This window comes from Haemaphysalis longicornis, unplaced genomic scaffold (genome assembly GCF_048455015.1).
Source record: "Haemaphysalis longicornis isolate Haplotype H1 unplaced genomic scaffold, Haemaphysalis longicornis Haplotype H1 scaffold_6, whole genome shotgun sequence".
NCBI lineage: Eukaryota > Metazoa > Arthropoda > Arachnida > Ixodida > Ixodidae > Haemaphysalis > Haemaphysalis longicornis.
The window spans coordinates 156,823,377-156,840,420 of record NW_027526407.1 but is presented as its reverse complement, the minus strand read 5'-3'; positions in this window follow the sequence as shown (position 1 = coordinate 156,840,420).

Genomic DNA, 17,044 nt, shown 5'->3' with positions numbered 1-17,044 from the left:
AATTCTGAGATACCAGTTTCCATTGCTGGCGGTCGCGATGAGAACACAGCACACGGGAACATTGAACAATGAGAACACAGAACATAGGTAGGCGATCATAGATCGCGGCGCGCTGCAGCAGTAGTGTGCAAAACTGCGACGTGCAAGAAGTCGGGGACAGCCACGGCGGTGAAGCTCAGGCCTTGTAACGTTTAGCGGCGACAAGAGAAACGCCACCATATCGACCCAAGCTGGTCGCCAATCGCAGTGGGTGCGGTTCCAGATCACCGCGATGCTTTTCCGCCGCAGCCAGGTGAATGAGGGCACCAAAAGGCGCTCCAACACCTCCCTCCGCCCCCTGCTTGTGCAGGGACTGCGCTGCGCCTTCCTCAGCAGTCCTGCCGCTTGCGTGAGTCGACGCGGCCAAGCGTTCGCTGCATTTCGCTCAGTGGCTTCCGTACAGGCAACATAAACGCTGATACGCGTTCCAACAACGCTTTGTGGACACCGCGAGATCCCGGCCTCCCAAAGAAAATGCATGCAAAGAACATCCATCACTGCGCTGCAAACATCTCGTAGAGCAGCAGAACCCAAAAGCAGAGAAAAAACTTTTAACCAGGCTAAAAAAGAAACCTGTACTGCATTGATTGATTGATTGATTGATTGATTGATTGTAGGGTTTAACGCGCCGACGCAACGCAGGCGATGAGGCGCGCCGCAGTGGAGGGCTCCGGATTAATTTTGACCACCTGGGGATCTTTAACGTGCGCCGAAATCTCGTACACACGGGCGTTTTTGCTTTTCGCCTCCATCAGAAAAGCGGCCGCCGCGGCCGGGAATCGAACCCGCGACCTCGTGCTCAGCAGCACAACGCCTTAGCCACTGAGCCACCGCGGCGGGTTGTAATTCATTCCTCATAATCAAATTCATGATAATATTTCTTCGAAACCCATATCGTCTTATTATGTAACTGCCTCTCAAGAATGAATACCACGGTAGTGTCACCTGGCAACAGTGAGAATTACCGTCAGAAATTTCTCACGGCAGTCGCCTCTCATTGGCTCAGCACGAGGTTCTATGGGATAAATATTCCCTAAAAAGCCATGTTTGCATCTGCCCCTGTAGCGCTGTGGTATAGTAGTTGGTTTTAAATGAGAAGGCTCAGGTTCGAATCAGACATTGCGACTTTCTTTTTTTTTCTTTTTCTGAATTTTCAGTTATGATTTTGCTATTTTTTTTTTACTCTGTGTTTTACTATGTCAAGAGATCGGCGCACAGGACCTCTAGAATGGGTTGAATAACGTTTAATATAGGTTGTCTTCTGTGTCGCTAGGCTGAGTTAGGTTAGGTTTGTTGCAGTTGGGCTGGATTTGGGTAGGTTATGACGCGTCCTGTTGGGTTACGCAAGGTTCGGTGGGGTTATGTTACGTTAGGTTTTGTTGGGACGTAATATTATTCAGCAAACTTTAGGCCAGCAAGCTTTTATGGAAATTGCAGTGAGAATCTCACGGCTGCCGTGAGATCAGACGCAGCCGAATACCACACCACACAAACGAATTTGGTACAAGTCCACGGTTATACGTATTCCCGCTTTCAGTTCTCCCGTGCCCATGGCCGCAATGCGCTCGTCCTCTTTTACGGGGAAATAAGCGTTCGTTCCACAAAATTCATGAACAGGTCGTCATTGCCAAACAGCCGTTCCGAGAGCTAGCTGACGCTTAGAAGGCCCTCCTCCTGCATATTAGCGCGCAGCAGCGTTTTGCGCGGCGGTTACACCAAGATGACGCGCGCAGTGAACGGCACAGCTATATACGAGCGCCGTCCGTACAACCACAAGGCCGCAGGAAAAGAGGAACTCACAGAATCAGCACAGAATCGGTCGTCGCTGATGCCCGGCTTCTTCCTCTTCTTCGCCTTCGCATCCTCCGCCCTCGTAATTCCGTTGCCAATTTGGTGCACGACGGGCACTTCCGGTGCGATGCACAACTTTGATTAAACGGGCTGATATGCTCCTATTCGCATATAAACAGCGACCTAAAACGTACTGAACCATCCTTATTTTAAAAAAAATGCGTAGAACTGACCAAAGACGCGGGAGAAGAAGGGACCGTCGCACTCGCCATCACGGGTACACAGGCCGCTATGCGCTTTCTGCAATGAACCACAAACGATCGATCATTTCTTCTTCTCCTGCCGACGGTTCTCCTCTATAAGACAAAGGTATACTTAAAATGCACATGCAACCGGCTAAACCTCCCACTGTCTGCTACACAGATTTTGTCATTCGCGGCGAAAGAACTGGAATTCTGCCACGGGGATCTTTGCCCTGCGTTACATTCATTCATTCCAGAATCAGGCCGTCTGCCGTGTTCATTCATTCGGCCCTGCTGGATTCCCTTGTCAAGCCTATGCGCGCCTACCTCACTGCTTTGTTTGTACCACATTCTCTCTTCATTATTCTTACTTCCTAATTTTCATTTAACGGCCTTTTTTTACCTTTTTTACTTGTTTCTCTAATCTCCTCACTTTTATTATTTCTCTAGTCATCTACTGCAAATCCATTCTAGTATTTAAATATTTTTCTTTCCCTAGAAAAATTACACAATTTCTTTCGGTACGGCGCCCATTTCCTGGCCAGTCTCGCTGGGTGGGTATGAACCATTTCACTGGTACTACCACCACCTACGGGCACAATGGCCAGCATCATCATATCGGATTCTAAGACCTCCCTGCGCAACTACGCAAGAGGAAGAGTTTCTACGGAAGCGGCACCTATACTACCGGCCCGCTCAGAGACAACAGCAAGACAAGTCTTCTGATGTGAACACCGGCGCCCTCGTCCCTCCCGGGGAGCGAGATGGCATACGCGGCTGCAACCAGGCTGACCTCGAGTCTGAAGAGGTGCCGTCTGACACGGATGAAGGGATAGGCTCTGGACATATCAGGAAATTACAGAGCACTATAGGCTGGATCCTCTTAAACTTCCGGCAGCTCACAGATCTCTCACAAGAGGACAATCAGTAGCGTGGCGTAGGCTGCAGACATACACTTTCCGCCACCCCGCCCTGCGCCATCGAAGGTACCAGGACACATTAAAATTGTGTGGACTGTCAGCTGCTTCACTCACACACATAGTTCGGGCCTGCCATCTCAAACCCCAGTCCGCCAAGCCCGGATTCCACAGCAGTAATTACGAGGCCACGCTGCTCTGCTGAATCCCCGAAGTACAAGTTGCGCTCATCCAGCTGGCGGAAGACGCCGCGAAGGACCACGGGCTCCTGGCCGCCGTCTGACGAAGCTCTCGGGTGGTTACGCTCGGAAAAGACGACGAATAAATTTCTCTCTCTCTCAATGAACACCTGGGAAATAAGGAAAGGGTGAGATTGCTGGGGCTCGAACTGAAGACGCAAGCGTTTAAAGCCGCCTCGCTACCCGATAGGCCCCAGAGGCCGAACAACAGTGTCGTTTAAGCAGTTTATCAAGATGATCGCGGAAGCGTTCGAAGCAGAGTAGTAGACGGCGCTAAGTGTAACAGGAAGTGCCCGGGCTGTACTGACTTGGGATGGCGCGAGGCTTCGACAACCAAGGGGTCCCCTGAACAGAGGGCACCTATTTATTTATTTATTTATTTTTATTTATTTATTTCCGTATCCTAAAGGCACGTCGGGGCATTACATAGGGGGGAGGGGAAGGGGGTTATACAACCCAATTGCAAGGTATAAAAAAGGAACAAATGTGTACGTACAAATTTGTACATATAAATGTGTGCAAGTAAGAGTACAAAAGCAGTAAACAAGGCGAGCAACACAGTACGCCAAATTTTTCGGAAAGAACCATCTCAAGAAGAAATTATGAAACATTTTCCGCGTGAAGGTATCTGTGTAAAGCGGCCTCAAATAAAGATGGATCCCTTACAGATACAATACTGCCTCATTCATTGACGAGACAAGGGGAGATGATTTGAATTTTCCTGTACGGGCGAAAACTGGAGACACCTTGTGCGCATGCTCGGTCCGTAAGGAAATGTGACGCGCTGGAAAAATATGTTCCGAGCTACACTGCGAGTGTTTATAATATAACGAATGGAAATGAACAAGATGAAACAATTTGCGACGGAGATTGCGATTATGCAGATTAAGGGAATTTTTAGGCTTTGGGTTCGGGAGTATGAACGCAAAATAAACCTTGCAGCCTTGTTCTGGACTTCCGCGAGTAAATTAGTCAAATTCGCTTGGTGAGGGTTCCAGATGATTGACGCATATTCTAGTGAAGATCTTATTAAAGTGCTGTAAGCACAAAATATGGTGTCAGAGGTATCTAGAAATAGACTGCGTCTTAGGAAACCAAATGTTTTTTAAACCCTTGTGTGTGATGAGTTCTTCATGACAGATCGGATGACAAAAATACATCCAAATATATTATGGTGTTACATTTTTGATAACAGTGCCGTTTACTACATAAGTGTTTTTACGTGTTACGAAAATCATAGAAAACTTCACGTGCTTGGTCTGTTCAGTGTTTACCTACATTTGCCATGCGTCGCAGCACTCAATGAGTTTGGTTAGGTCGTCCTGAAGATAAGTAACATTATCTGGGGAATTAATCTGCCAATACAAAACACAGTCATCAGAGAAAAGCCGTATGGTGGAATTAGTATTAGACGCTATAGATGGTATTCTTTGAAAATTTTAGCGGTCAATTTCTTCACTTGGCAACACTGGAAACGGCCACAGACATGGCCGATGCGCCACGGACATGGACAAGTACCGCCATCCCGCGGAGCCCGACGTAACGAGTGACGGCGCACTCACACGGTTGCATGGGGGAGAAGAGGGGTGCCTGATCTGGGGGCCGTGCGCACAACGTCGCCTAGCAACAGACGCCTGGCCACAGATATGGCGGCGCACTGGCATGGTTGCCTGCATGCATTCCACGCCATTGAATACCGGCCATATCATTTATATTAACAAAGAAAAGCAAAGGGCCCAAGACAGAGCTCCGTGGAACACCGTGGAACACAAGTTCGTTTTCACACATAGTTGTTTATAATGACTGACCCGCCGCGGTGGCTCAGTGGCTAAGGCGTTGCGCTGCTGAGCACGAGGTCGCGGGTTCGATTCCCGGCCGCGGCGGTCGCTTTTCTGATGGAGGCGAAAAGCAAAAACGCCCGTGTGTACGAGATTTCGGCGCACGATAAAGATCCCCAGGTGGTTAAAAATTAATCCGGAGCCCTCCACTACGGCGCGCCTCATCGCCTGCGTTGCGTCGGCGCGTTAAACCCTACAATCAATCAATCAATGTTTATAATGACTAATTTCGACCGGCCAGATAAAAAACTTTTATCCAGCAAGTTACACTCTGATCAAGCCCAAATGCATTTAATTTCAGAAGTAGACAGTTATGAGACACGCGATCAAAAGATTTTGACAGGTCAATAAAAATTGCATCTATGTAATACTTTGTATGTAGGGTGTCGTGAAGGTCTGTTACTAATTAGAATAACTGGGTTTGACATGAGCGTTTATGCCGCAAGACATGATGAAATAAAGCTTTGATTCAGTTCCACAAAGAACACGCGCGATAACGGTCTTCGTCAAGAGGTAACAGCTTCGTGAGCACAGGACCAAAATTTTTGCGCTCCTCATGTCGACTTTCCTGGGTGAAGTACATCTGGGTGAATCCCAGCAGGGTTTTCGGCGCTTTGACGGCATAGCTTTTCTTGCGCAAGTTGGAGGATGGCGCTTGGGTCTAATACAGTGACGTAAATGAAGGGACAAAACATGTACAGTCGGGGACTTAATTTTGCAGACCACGCGAGCGCGTGGCAAAAGCCACCGATGCGCGCTCTGGAGGCCCGGCGCCTGTTGTCGAGACCTGCGCGGCGCGCATGCACGTCCTGTTTTACTCGCAGGTACGACGATTTTTTCGCTTCCTGCAGTGGTGTTGCGATGGTCACTCAAGCACCGCATAGCGACGCCTTTGTAGCATTCCTTTCTTCCCCTTCCCAATGGCACATTTGGGGCCTATAGACGATTGCGAGGGCTTTGGCGCAAGTGCTCCTCGCGTCCTGATAAACACTTGCGCCGAATGCTTTATTTGCTTGTTTGGTGCTTCATTATTGATAGACGATGAGACTAGCGGCTTGCGAACGGCGTCCCCGAATGAAGCGCGTATGAAGCACAGTCTCACGGTACCGCGCTACCGACGACGAAATGCTGGCTATATGAATAGCGAACCTTTATTCACCTTGTTTATTTTGTAATTTGGCCACTGAACATATATTTCAGCTCACTCTCCGCTGCCCATAAAGTAGGCGATTTGCAAGTTTTATAAAAGAAATCCTGTTTTATTTTTAATGTCGACTTCCTTACTTAAAAATGGTTGAAAGACATACTCATTTTAATTGTCTCTTCGTTCTGCGCATCGGCATTATTCAAACGGCACCTCGGGTTCCCATCGAAGAATGCCATAACATTATTCGCTACTTCTCGCTGTAATACTGATCGCTACTTAGGGCCTTCGGAATGTTTTTGTCACTAATGAATGTATGTTCAACCACTGAAAAACAATCAGCTTGTCCTTCGGTTTCATTGTTGACCTTATCCTTCCGTCCGCTGGGCATCTGCAAGGTGGCCCTTTTCTAATGGTGGCGAAACGCGAAAATGCTCAAGTGTGTTCGGGATTTCAGCGCATGTTAAATATCCCCAGGTAATCAAAATTAATCCGGAGCTTTCGACTACGGCGTGCCTAATCGCCTGTGTAGTATCGGCGCGTTAAAAGCTCATAATGAATCAATGCAAGCCGACCTTCAAGAACTGTTCTGGCCTTGGAGCGATTCATCCCAGTAATCAAGAATTCTTGGGATAACAGACTGTCTTGGTCTATTAGTAAGCCGGCAAACTTCCCTTTGAAAAACAGCTTCTCAAAGGTAGCGAATAATTTTGCGGCATTCAATGGGAACCCGAGGTGCCATTTTTACGAATGCGGTGGGCAGAGCGAACAGACAATTTATGTGAGTACGTATTTTTATCATTTTGATGTAATTAACTAGGCAGCAACAACACCGAAATAATTTCTTTTATAAAACTTGCAAATCGTCTAATTTATGGGCAGCGGAGAGTGAGCTGAAATATATGTTCAGTGGCCAAATTACAAAATAAACAAGGTGTATAAAGGTTCGCTATTCATACAGCTGGCATTTCATCGTCGGTAGCGCGGTACCGTGAGACTGCTTCGTACGCGCTTCATTCGGCGACGCCGTTCGCAAGCCGCTCGTCTCATCGTCTATCAACGATAAAGCACCAAACAAACAAATAAAGCATTCCGAGCAAGTGTTTATCAGGACGCGAGGAGCACTTGCGCCAAAGCCTTCGCAATCGTCACGTTAGGCCCCAAATGTTCCATCGGGAAGAAAGGAATGCTACAAAGGCGTCGCTATGCGGTGCTTGAGTGACCATTGCAGCACCGCTGCAGGAAGCGAGAAAATTGGCGTGCCCGCGAGTAAAACAGGACGCGCATGCGCGCCGCGCCGGTCTCGACAACTGGCGCCGGGCCTCCAGAGCGCGCATCGGTGGCTTTTGCCACGCGCTCGCGTGGTCTGCAAAATTAAGTCCTCGACTGTACATTTGTCGTAAAATGTTTCCCTTTTGTGTTCGTTTCTGTACGTATTATATATAGGTCTCCTTATGACCACTCAACTGGGAGCGTTGCTATGTAAACGCTGAGTGCTTAGTTCGTCTGTAACCTACATTACTCGAAAGTCGAAAAATCATTTCAGCAGTAACTAAGAAAATTTATGCAGAGTCAATGCTTGGAATTGAACCAATATATGCATATAAGTAAATCAAATGGTACGAAATAGACAAAAAGGGATTTGAAGACTGACCTGGCTGACCTTGAATACTCGAGAAAAAAACTGGCCGCGTATCGGCTCCTTTCGTTGCAAATGTCGTCAAAAGACGATAGTCTTTGCAGACATTTGCCAAGGAAATGCCCCCCTTCGCCTTCCCGCTCACCTCTCATGCTGTTCCTGTTCCGTCGCGTTCATCCCAAGGTAAGCACCCTAAAGGTTTGCTCAAGGTGATTTGAATTTACCGCGTTCCACTGCTACAGTTCGGGTTCTCGATGCCAGCGCTGCAGTACGGCGGAGACGCGCGTGAATCGAGGCGGCCGACTTGCTCCACGTGCGTTCCAAGCAGAACGTGTAATGGATGGATGGAATAAACTTTATTTAAGACGAGCTTTAGGTGCTGATGTTAGGGGCACCTGCCCTGTGGGGGGTCTTCTTCAGTCCGGAAAACCCAGGTCCTCGCTGGCTGCTCTTGCTCTTCGTACCAGGTCTCGCTGGTCGGAGAGGTCTGAGCTGGTCAGCCGGGCCACCCACTGCTCGTAGGTGGGGTTGGGGTTTGGGGGGAGGCTAGGGGTTTGTGAGCACTCCCATACCATATGGTATAGCGTGCTGGGCTGGGTGCAGAATTTGCAGGTTCCGGGATAGAGGGTGGGGTGGATTGCGTGTAGAATGGTGCCATGCGGGTATGAGTTTGTTTGTAATTGGCGCAGAGTGGTGGCTTCGGTGCGGGTCAGTTCGGGGTGAGGTGCAGGGTAACTTCTGCGCTCGTGGCGGTGGTGAGCCAAGATGTCTGTGTAGTTTAACAGCGGCTCAGGTCTTGGAGCGTTGCCCTCTTGAGAAATGGCCCGGAGTGTATGTGCGCGGGCCGCGGCGTGCGCCGCTTCATTTCCCTCAAGGGACTCGTGTCCGGGGGTCCAAACAAGTTGGATTTGCGGTAGCGTCTTAGCAGAACGTAGGATGTCGAGCGCAGAAGGACATATTCGGCCAATAGTGTAGTTTCTGCATGCTGCTTGGGAATCTGTAATTATCGTGAGGAATTCCTCTTCATCCTGGTGGTGGGCAGTAGTTGCGGCCAATGCGATGGCTAGTTCTTCAGCAGTTTCTGTGCTTGTAGTGCCAATCGTTGCTGCTGTTAGTTCTGTTCCATGGGAGTCAATTACACTGATTGCGTGAGCGGGTTTGTGCGGGTACGGGGAGGCGTCGGTATACCGGGTGTCAGGTTGCCCAGCATACTTATTTTGGAGGGCTCTGACGCGGGCGGCGCGTCGTGCATGGTTGTAGATGGGATTCATGTTGCGTGGTATTGGAGCGACTCTGATGGTTTTCCGGATGTTGAGAGGGATGCGCTGTTTCTGGTCCTGTGGTGGCGGAACCATGTATCCCAAGCGGGCCAGGGTAGTGCGTCCAGTTTTGGTGAGTTTGAGGCGTGACAGCTGAGCGACATTGTGGGCTTCTTGTAATTCTTCCCATGTGTTGTGAAGTCCAAGTTGGAGTAATTTGCGTGTGGCCGTTTTCGGGGGTAGACCCAGTGCAGTTTTGTAGGCTTGCCTAATCATAATGTTTAGCTTCTCTTTTTCAGCATTTTTTAGGGCTAGGTATGGCGCACCATAAGTCATTCGACTAATCAGGATAGCTTGGATTATGCGCGTGGTGTCGGCTTCTTTGAGGCCGTATCGGCGATGAGAGACCCGCCGAATGATGCTGACCAACTGATTCAGAGTTTGTTGTAGATGAAGAATGGTGTGAGAGCCGGAGCCGTCCTTCGGGATGTTGAGGCCTAGAATTCGGAGGTGAGATACTTTAGGTACAGGTTGGCCATTTATGTGCAGGTCAGGATCCGGGATTGCTTGTTCCTGGCTTTTGCGAGTTCTTTTACATAGCGTGAGGAGTGCGGATTTTTCAGGGGCGCATTCTAAACCACGAGATTGCAAGTATCGTTGGGCAATCTGTATTGCTTCTTGGAGAGCGTCTTGTTGGGTGCCTGTAGAGCCCATGGGGGTCCACATAGTCAGGTCATCTGCGTATATTGCATGCTTTAGGTTTGGGATGCGTTGAAGGAGAGGTGGCAGATCCTTCATGGCAATGTTGAATAATAGGGGGGATATGACTGAGCCCTGTGGGGTTCCCTTTGGTATTGTTGAGAAAGTGGGGGAGCGAAGGTGTCCGATGCCTATTGTTGCAGTGCGGTCATTGAGGAAAGAGGATACGTAGTCGTAGGTCCGTTGGCCACAGTTTGTTGAAGCCAGGCCAGCGTAGAGAGCGTCGTGGGAGATGTTGTCGAAAGCTCCCTTGACGTCTAGAGCCAATATGGATTTCTTGTTTTGATTGCTGAGGTTGTCTATGATGTCTTCTTTTAGTTGGAGTAAGATGTCCTGTGTTGATAGGTGTGGTCGGAAGCCGTACATCGTGTCTGGGAAGTAGTCATTCTCTTCTATGTGTGAAAGTAGTCGGTTGTGAACTAGATGCTCAAAAACCTTTCCGATGCAAGAAGTTAGTGATATTGGGCGAAGGTTTTGGGGGGTGAGGGGCTTGCCTGGTTTTGGAATTAGCGTAATGTCGGCATGTTTCCATTGTGGAGGTAGGGTGGCGGCTATCCAGTGTTCGTTGATATAGTTGAGGAGGTTTTCAAGGGCTATGTAATCCAGGTTGCGAAGTAATTTGTTACATATCTGGTCTCTTCCCGGGGTGGTGTTGCGGGTAAGTTTTCTGATCACCGCTTCGATCTCAGCCATTGTAAAGGGTTCGTCCATGGCAGGATTGGCTTGACCAGTGTACGGCGGGGTCTTATAAGTCTGGGGGGAGGTGGTCGGCTTTAATTCAATGGGGTTTCGGAGTTCGTTGAGCAGGTCGTCCTCTGTTCCCTGGTAGTTGTGCATAAGCCGTTGAAGCTGGTGTGCTGTGGCTTGCTTGGATGTACCAGTCCCCATTAGGGAGCGTAGCAGATGCCATGTGCGTCGAGTACCCAGTGTTCCTTGCAATTTATCGCATAATTGTGTCCAGTTTTGCTGGCTGAGCCGTTGTGCGTATGCTGAAGCCTCTGCGGTTAGCTTAGCGATGCGAATCTTTAGACGGCGGTTAGTGCGGTGTTTTTTCCATCTTTTGCGTAAGCCACGGCAGGCGTCCCATAGGTGGAGGAGGTGCGCGTCCGCTGCGGGGTGATCTTCAGTCAGAGTCAGTTCTTTGGTGTGCTGCCGGGCCGATTCGAGTAGTTTGGAGGTCCATTCTTCTAGGTTCGTGATGGGGTCTACGGGTGTTGCCTCACGGAAGCTCTTCCAATTAGTGAGACGGGCTGTTCCAATTTTACACTTCTGGTTCGGATTATGTGGTAGTTGAAGTTGGATGATATAGTGGTCGCTACCCAGTGTCTCGTCGAGCCTTGTCCATATAGCTTCTTTGATGTTATGCGTGAGCGTCAAGTCTGGGGTCGTGTCCCGTGATATACTGTTGCCGATGCGGGTAGTAACTTGGGGGGTATTGCAAAGATGCAGCTGATTTTGTTGTATGGCATCGTACAGGGAGGTACCTTTTTTATTGGAGCGGACATAGCCCCACGTAGTATGATGGGCGTTGAAGTCTCCCATGATCAATAATTTGTGGCCTTTCGTTCTTTGTCGGATGGTTCTGACTAGTTGGTCAATTCCGGGTAGGGCGTGATCAGGGGGGCTGTATATATTTAGCACAAATAGGCTGGTTTGCTGTTTTCGTCGGGGTATGACTTCTACGAAGGTATAGTCCAGTTGCGTGGGTGCAGTGAGTTGTTGAGCTGTTAGGGTGGATTTAACCAGGATGGCGGTGCGAGATGTCGGATCAGATACAAATGTTGTGTATCCACTGAAGGATATATTATCAGTGCCCGTTTCTTGTAGCGCGATGAGGTCCGGTGCATGTTGGCCCGCAAAAAGGGTGAGGGATTGTTTCTTGCCACGTAGTGAGCGACAGTTCCATTGCCAGATAGTCAGGGATTTACTCCGTGTCGGGGTCTGTGTACCAGGAGCGGTCATTGTTATTAGGAAAGTGTATCAGTGATGGTCGGAGGGGTGTCTTTTTTGGGTTTCTTGTGCTGCGTCTGCTTTTGCCAATCTTCTTCCAGGGCAGCAACCCGGGTATCCAATGAGGTGAGGGGTTGGGCAATGTTGGCGAAATTGGTCTTTATTTGCTCGCACAGTCGTTCCAGTCGAGTTTCAATGGCTGTGAGTCGAGCGTCTGTAGTATCCGCCGGGGAAGGGAGTTCTGGATTTGACTCAAGGCGTGGGGCAGTGGCTAGGCTTGGTTGTTGTGTATTTTGATTCTGTAAAATAGTTGCCATCTGGGTTGCAAGTTGATCCATTTGCGTTTTCATGTCGGCGAGTTGTTGTTGTAGTTCGGAATTCTGTTGTCTGAGCTGCGCGTTTTCGTGCTGTAATTCCTGGAGGCGGGGGTCGGGGGGTGGTTGGATGGGGGTTGTGTTAGGGAGGGGGGGGAATTGGGTTTGAGCAGTGGGCGAGGCTTTAAAGAGGGTTGACCAGCTCACCTGCGGTTCCCGTGCTGGTCCTGATGGTGTGGCGGCTGGTCTTTGGGTGGTCTGCGGGGTCTGGTGCTGCTGGTTCAATTGAGCAGTGCGCTGCGGGGTCTTCGAAGACGGTGGGGAGGGCTTGAACCTTTTCTTGCAGGCTTTGTCCGCGGTAAGATCAAGAAAATTAAAAAGAGCGCAAAGGACGAGGACAAAGAAACACAGTAGACGGGACGCGCGTCCCGTCTACTGTGTTTCTTTGTCCTCGTCCTTTGCGCTCTTTTTAATTTTCTTGAAGCCATGAACCAACTCGCCCAACAATCCATTTTATTAAGAACGTGTAACCTAGCTAGCGGAACCTTTCGTTGCTGTTGCCGCGTGATTTCTCATATGACGCCAGGAGGGGGCGCGGGAAACAGCAGGCGGAAGTTTTCTGCAGTAGAGGTAGAATATCATTTGCTATCGAAAAACCATGCATCCATGTATTTTTTAATAAAGGAACACTGTAAATGTCCCTTGTGTATTATTTTCGGTCTTACATTTGCGTAAAGTCTTGTTCATGTGCAACAAAGTTGACAAGGATTAACATATAAACCCGGCTTAGACGCTCACATTTGGCTGTGAGTATATAAGGCTATTGCGCAGTATACGTATTACTTTGGCCGGGTGGCTGAACCGAGTCACAGACAGACAGACAGACATACAGACAGACCGAAATTTCTGGGTTTAGGTACCCCAAGAAAGACTATCGTCTTTAATAGCATATAAAGAGAAGCGTCCAACTGAGCTGACCGACCGACCGACGGACCGACTGACTGACTTATCTACGCCCAGCCGAAACTGTGGCACCTAGATACTTGGAATTTCAGGAATATATTCCTATTGCGGCGTAGCGGGTCAACACGGCCGCTTTTTTGTAATTTACATCACTAATCGGGAAAAAATAGGAAAGTTAGGTTTTCACTAATTCATGATTATCTCCCTTGCCTATTCATATGTCGAACTGGTTTTTGCTGATGTAACCTGTAAAAAATGTCTCTGGAAACGTTTACAGGTTTAGCCCTAACCTACCCCTACGATGCGAATCTCTATTTGAGAATAAATAGGGTGCTGGATTTTCTGATGTCCGTATGGCTTTCTTGTGATTGGGCGAGTTGGTTCATATTGACTGTAAATTTCAGCTTGAAAAAAAAAACAGGGGTGGTAGAAAGAAAACACGGACACAATGCTGTTTCCTTTGTCCGTGTCCATCTTAGTGTTTTCTTTCTACCGGCCTTGCTTTTTGTTCGAGGCTGAAATTTACAGTCAGTATGTAGGGGTTTACGATACTATATCGAATTGGATTCTACTGAAAAATGTTACCTCCAAAATGCGCCCAATTTAAGAATTTGATATTACACCCGTAATCGGGTAGACGCTCATTGAGGCATTGAGATGCCTCAATGAGCGTCTACGTGAGCATGACAATAATGTGCGTAATGGCAATTAAGGTTTTTTGGCGCAGCTTGTCAGCACGCGTAGGGGTTGCACTCCGCAGTTCCTTGGCGCCACAGTGGTCGATATAATAAGGACAAGCGAGCGCTTAATCAGTGAGGCAGCTCAGATGGCGTGTGAAAGGAACGACTGTGTAAGCAAACCGTCGGTTGCAATATATCTGACCATGAACTACATTTCTTGCAATGTGATGCCATACGCGTTGTCGAAAAATTTTCGGCGCATGTTGGGTGTATTCGCTCTTTTTTTGTCAGTACTTCCTTGTTTTCTGCTTTTATTGTTCCTGCAAAGGCGAAGCAGTTTGCAGTTACGAGAATAAAAAATCAGTTGGAAGTTAGCGTTCGTCCGTGTGTGTTCTTTCCATCCCGTGTGTTTCTCCTGCGCTACATTTTACCACCACGAAGGAGGTGGTGGTGGTACCAGTCAAATGCCTCATACGCACGCAGGAGGATTGGCCAGGAATTGGGCACCTGACCAAAACAAATTAGGCAATTTTTGTAGGGAAAGAAAAATATTTAAATATTGGAAAGGATTAGCACTAGATGACTAGAGAAATAAAAGTAAGGAGATTATAGAAAGAAATAAAAGAAAAGGTAAATTGAACACAACTGAATGAAAATTGGAAGCAAGAAATACGAAGAATGTGGTACAGACGAAGCAGTGAGCTAGGCACGCATAGGCTTGACAAGGGAATCCAGCAGGGCCAAATGATATCTAACACAAGAACGAAGAACAACCTCCTCTTCACAACGACGTAGTTGGGGCCGCTTGGTGTCGAATTAGTCGGAATTTACCCCTGTAGATAATTACCGTACCTATACTGTGCCAATATGATGAACGCCGGTTCCAGTGTGGATGAGGGAAGGAAGCTTGGGCATGGCAAGGACAAGAAGGAGGGGGGGAGAGGACCGAACCTTGGGGTGTACCTCCGCTACTGAGAAAGAACTCTTCAGACTCGAGTCCAGCCACAAAAAGCCTAGCTGTACAACAGTGGTGAGAAACTTCTCACATAGGTGCGAAGGCCCAATCGTAAAGAAGACAAGTTACGGAGTATCGCATCGTGCCGTATGATCGACGGCTTTGGTGAAGCCTTCATCCTACAGTGAATTTGAATAGGATGATTATGATGATGACGACGAGAGCGAGGATGGCCTTGGTATTGCGAGTGAGGAAGAGATGAAGGTCCAACATTTGCAATTAGAGCGGGATCACGACGTCTAGCGTCGACGACATATAGGCGAAAGTCAAACTTGGTATAGCACTCTTGAAATACTCCGGTGGTGCTACTGCGTTCTCCTCTCATTGTCATCGTCATAATCTTTTTCTATTTGTGTCGTTTTCTTCTCTGATTTGTTTTACGTCGCATTTAGGATATGGGCGCGCATCCACGTATTTGGCGCCGTACACGGATAGGCGTACGACGCATTTAACACATTCCCGCGCAAATCGAATGTTAGGCCTTCGTAGACATTGCGGGGTGTCAATTTCGCGGCCTCCCTTCTCCTTTAACTAATTCTCTAGTACATTTACTGTCTCATGACAGCGTGATAGCGTAGCGCGTGATAGCGTGACAGTGCAATAGCGTATCACACAGCCCGGTATGTGCTGAATGAAGTCTGGCTACCATTAAGTGACAGTCTTCACATACGTAGAAATGCGTCGTCTTCAGGCCCTTAACTATCTTCACTACAAAATACAGTATACACGAAATACGGTCAGAATGTATAGGGCAACGTTACTAGCTATTCTAGTAACGTTGGTATAGGGCTCCTGCGCTGTCCGGGGGGCTCTGCACAACCGACTTCCGCGTAGTACTTCATGGTGCTTCACTCGTGTAGTAGTTCACTTGTTTTCAAGGCGGTGCCAAGCCACCAGTGTCAGCTGAGTCGGCTGCGCTTCTCACGTCCGCTTGCATGCTCCCGCTAAAGCAACCTAGCTCTTGCAATTACCTCAGGCTATAGGAAAGAAATTACGTTCTGTGTTTATGCTAATTATGAGGTTTCCTTTGTGAGGTTTCCATTGTCTGGCGCAAGAATAAAGAACGATGATTATCGTCAGGAAGTTAGACCACCCGACCTGGCGATACTGACCCACGCCGCGACAATATAGACAGCTCGCTCAAGAGAAAGCCGATAAATCGTCTTGTAGCGGATGTTATTTGGTTTAGCCTCTGCAACTACTTAAGGACCATTTTATTCGGCATGCAGTCATCTAGATGCACCACAACGCGATTAAATTAGGTGCAACCAAGTTTCGCTCTGCTTGTAATTGAAAACACATGAAGGGCGGCGAAGGTCGCCTGCTTTTGTACAACATAGACGCGTCGGACACGAGGTGACGCTGCATGTCGCCAAAACTGCATGTCGACGAAAAAAAGATTAGAATGCCGGTGGACTAAAAGCAGAGAGGGGAATATGGCCTAGTTTTTGTGCCTGCCCTAAGAGTAGCGCTAGTATTAAACGAAAAGTATAAAACGTAGGTATTCTTTTTGGTAAGATGACACGTCATCACCCCGCTACAGAGGGGAGACCAAATCATCACTGCAGCGCAGCAGCCGTGTAGACGCGACGCGAAAGCGCGCGCGCGCTCGTGCGGTGTGCAAGCGTGGTGTGTTTTCGTATACGTAGTGATTTGCAGTGTGAATTGTGTGAAATAGTGTGACAGCCATAATAGCCAGAGACGACATTTTTCTCGCACCGGATATGTGGAAAAATCCCGGTTCTCTTCCCAGAGGCTCTCGAAGATGTGACGAAAAAAAAAAAAACACGGAGTGAAAACGCACTTCAAAAGGAACTGCCCTGCGGTACCCAAACCCACGTATATGTGCATCGCAGAATGTGGAGGCTTCAATAAATCGAACGATGAGAGATAAAATAATGACATCAACGTCAACGTGAAGACCTGCCCGAAGAGCACAGGATGCTCGGCCATAACTGCACGAGTCCACGACTGCGTCCAAGCCCGAAACGCAAGTCTCACGAAAATTCGAGCGAAAATGAAGCGAAATTAAGTGTTATCACGAGATGTCTGAGGCCACCGTCCGACGCCCAGGGAGGCCGTGCTGTAGCGTAGCGGGCCGTGACGGAGCGCAGGGACGCGGCAGCGTGCAGCCAAGAAACACGCGTCGTTGTCGCGGCGCAGCGACTACTCAGTGGCGTGTCCAGGCGCCCTTCCGGCCGCGGCTCTGCCATATGACTAGGCCTCGCGCTAGCACGGCGGGCTTTCCGCGAAGG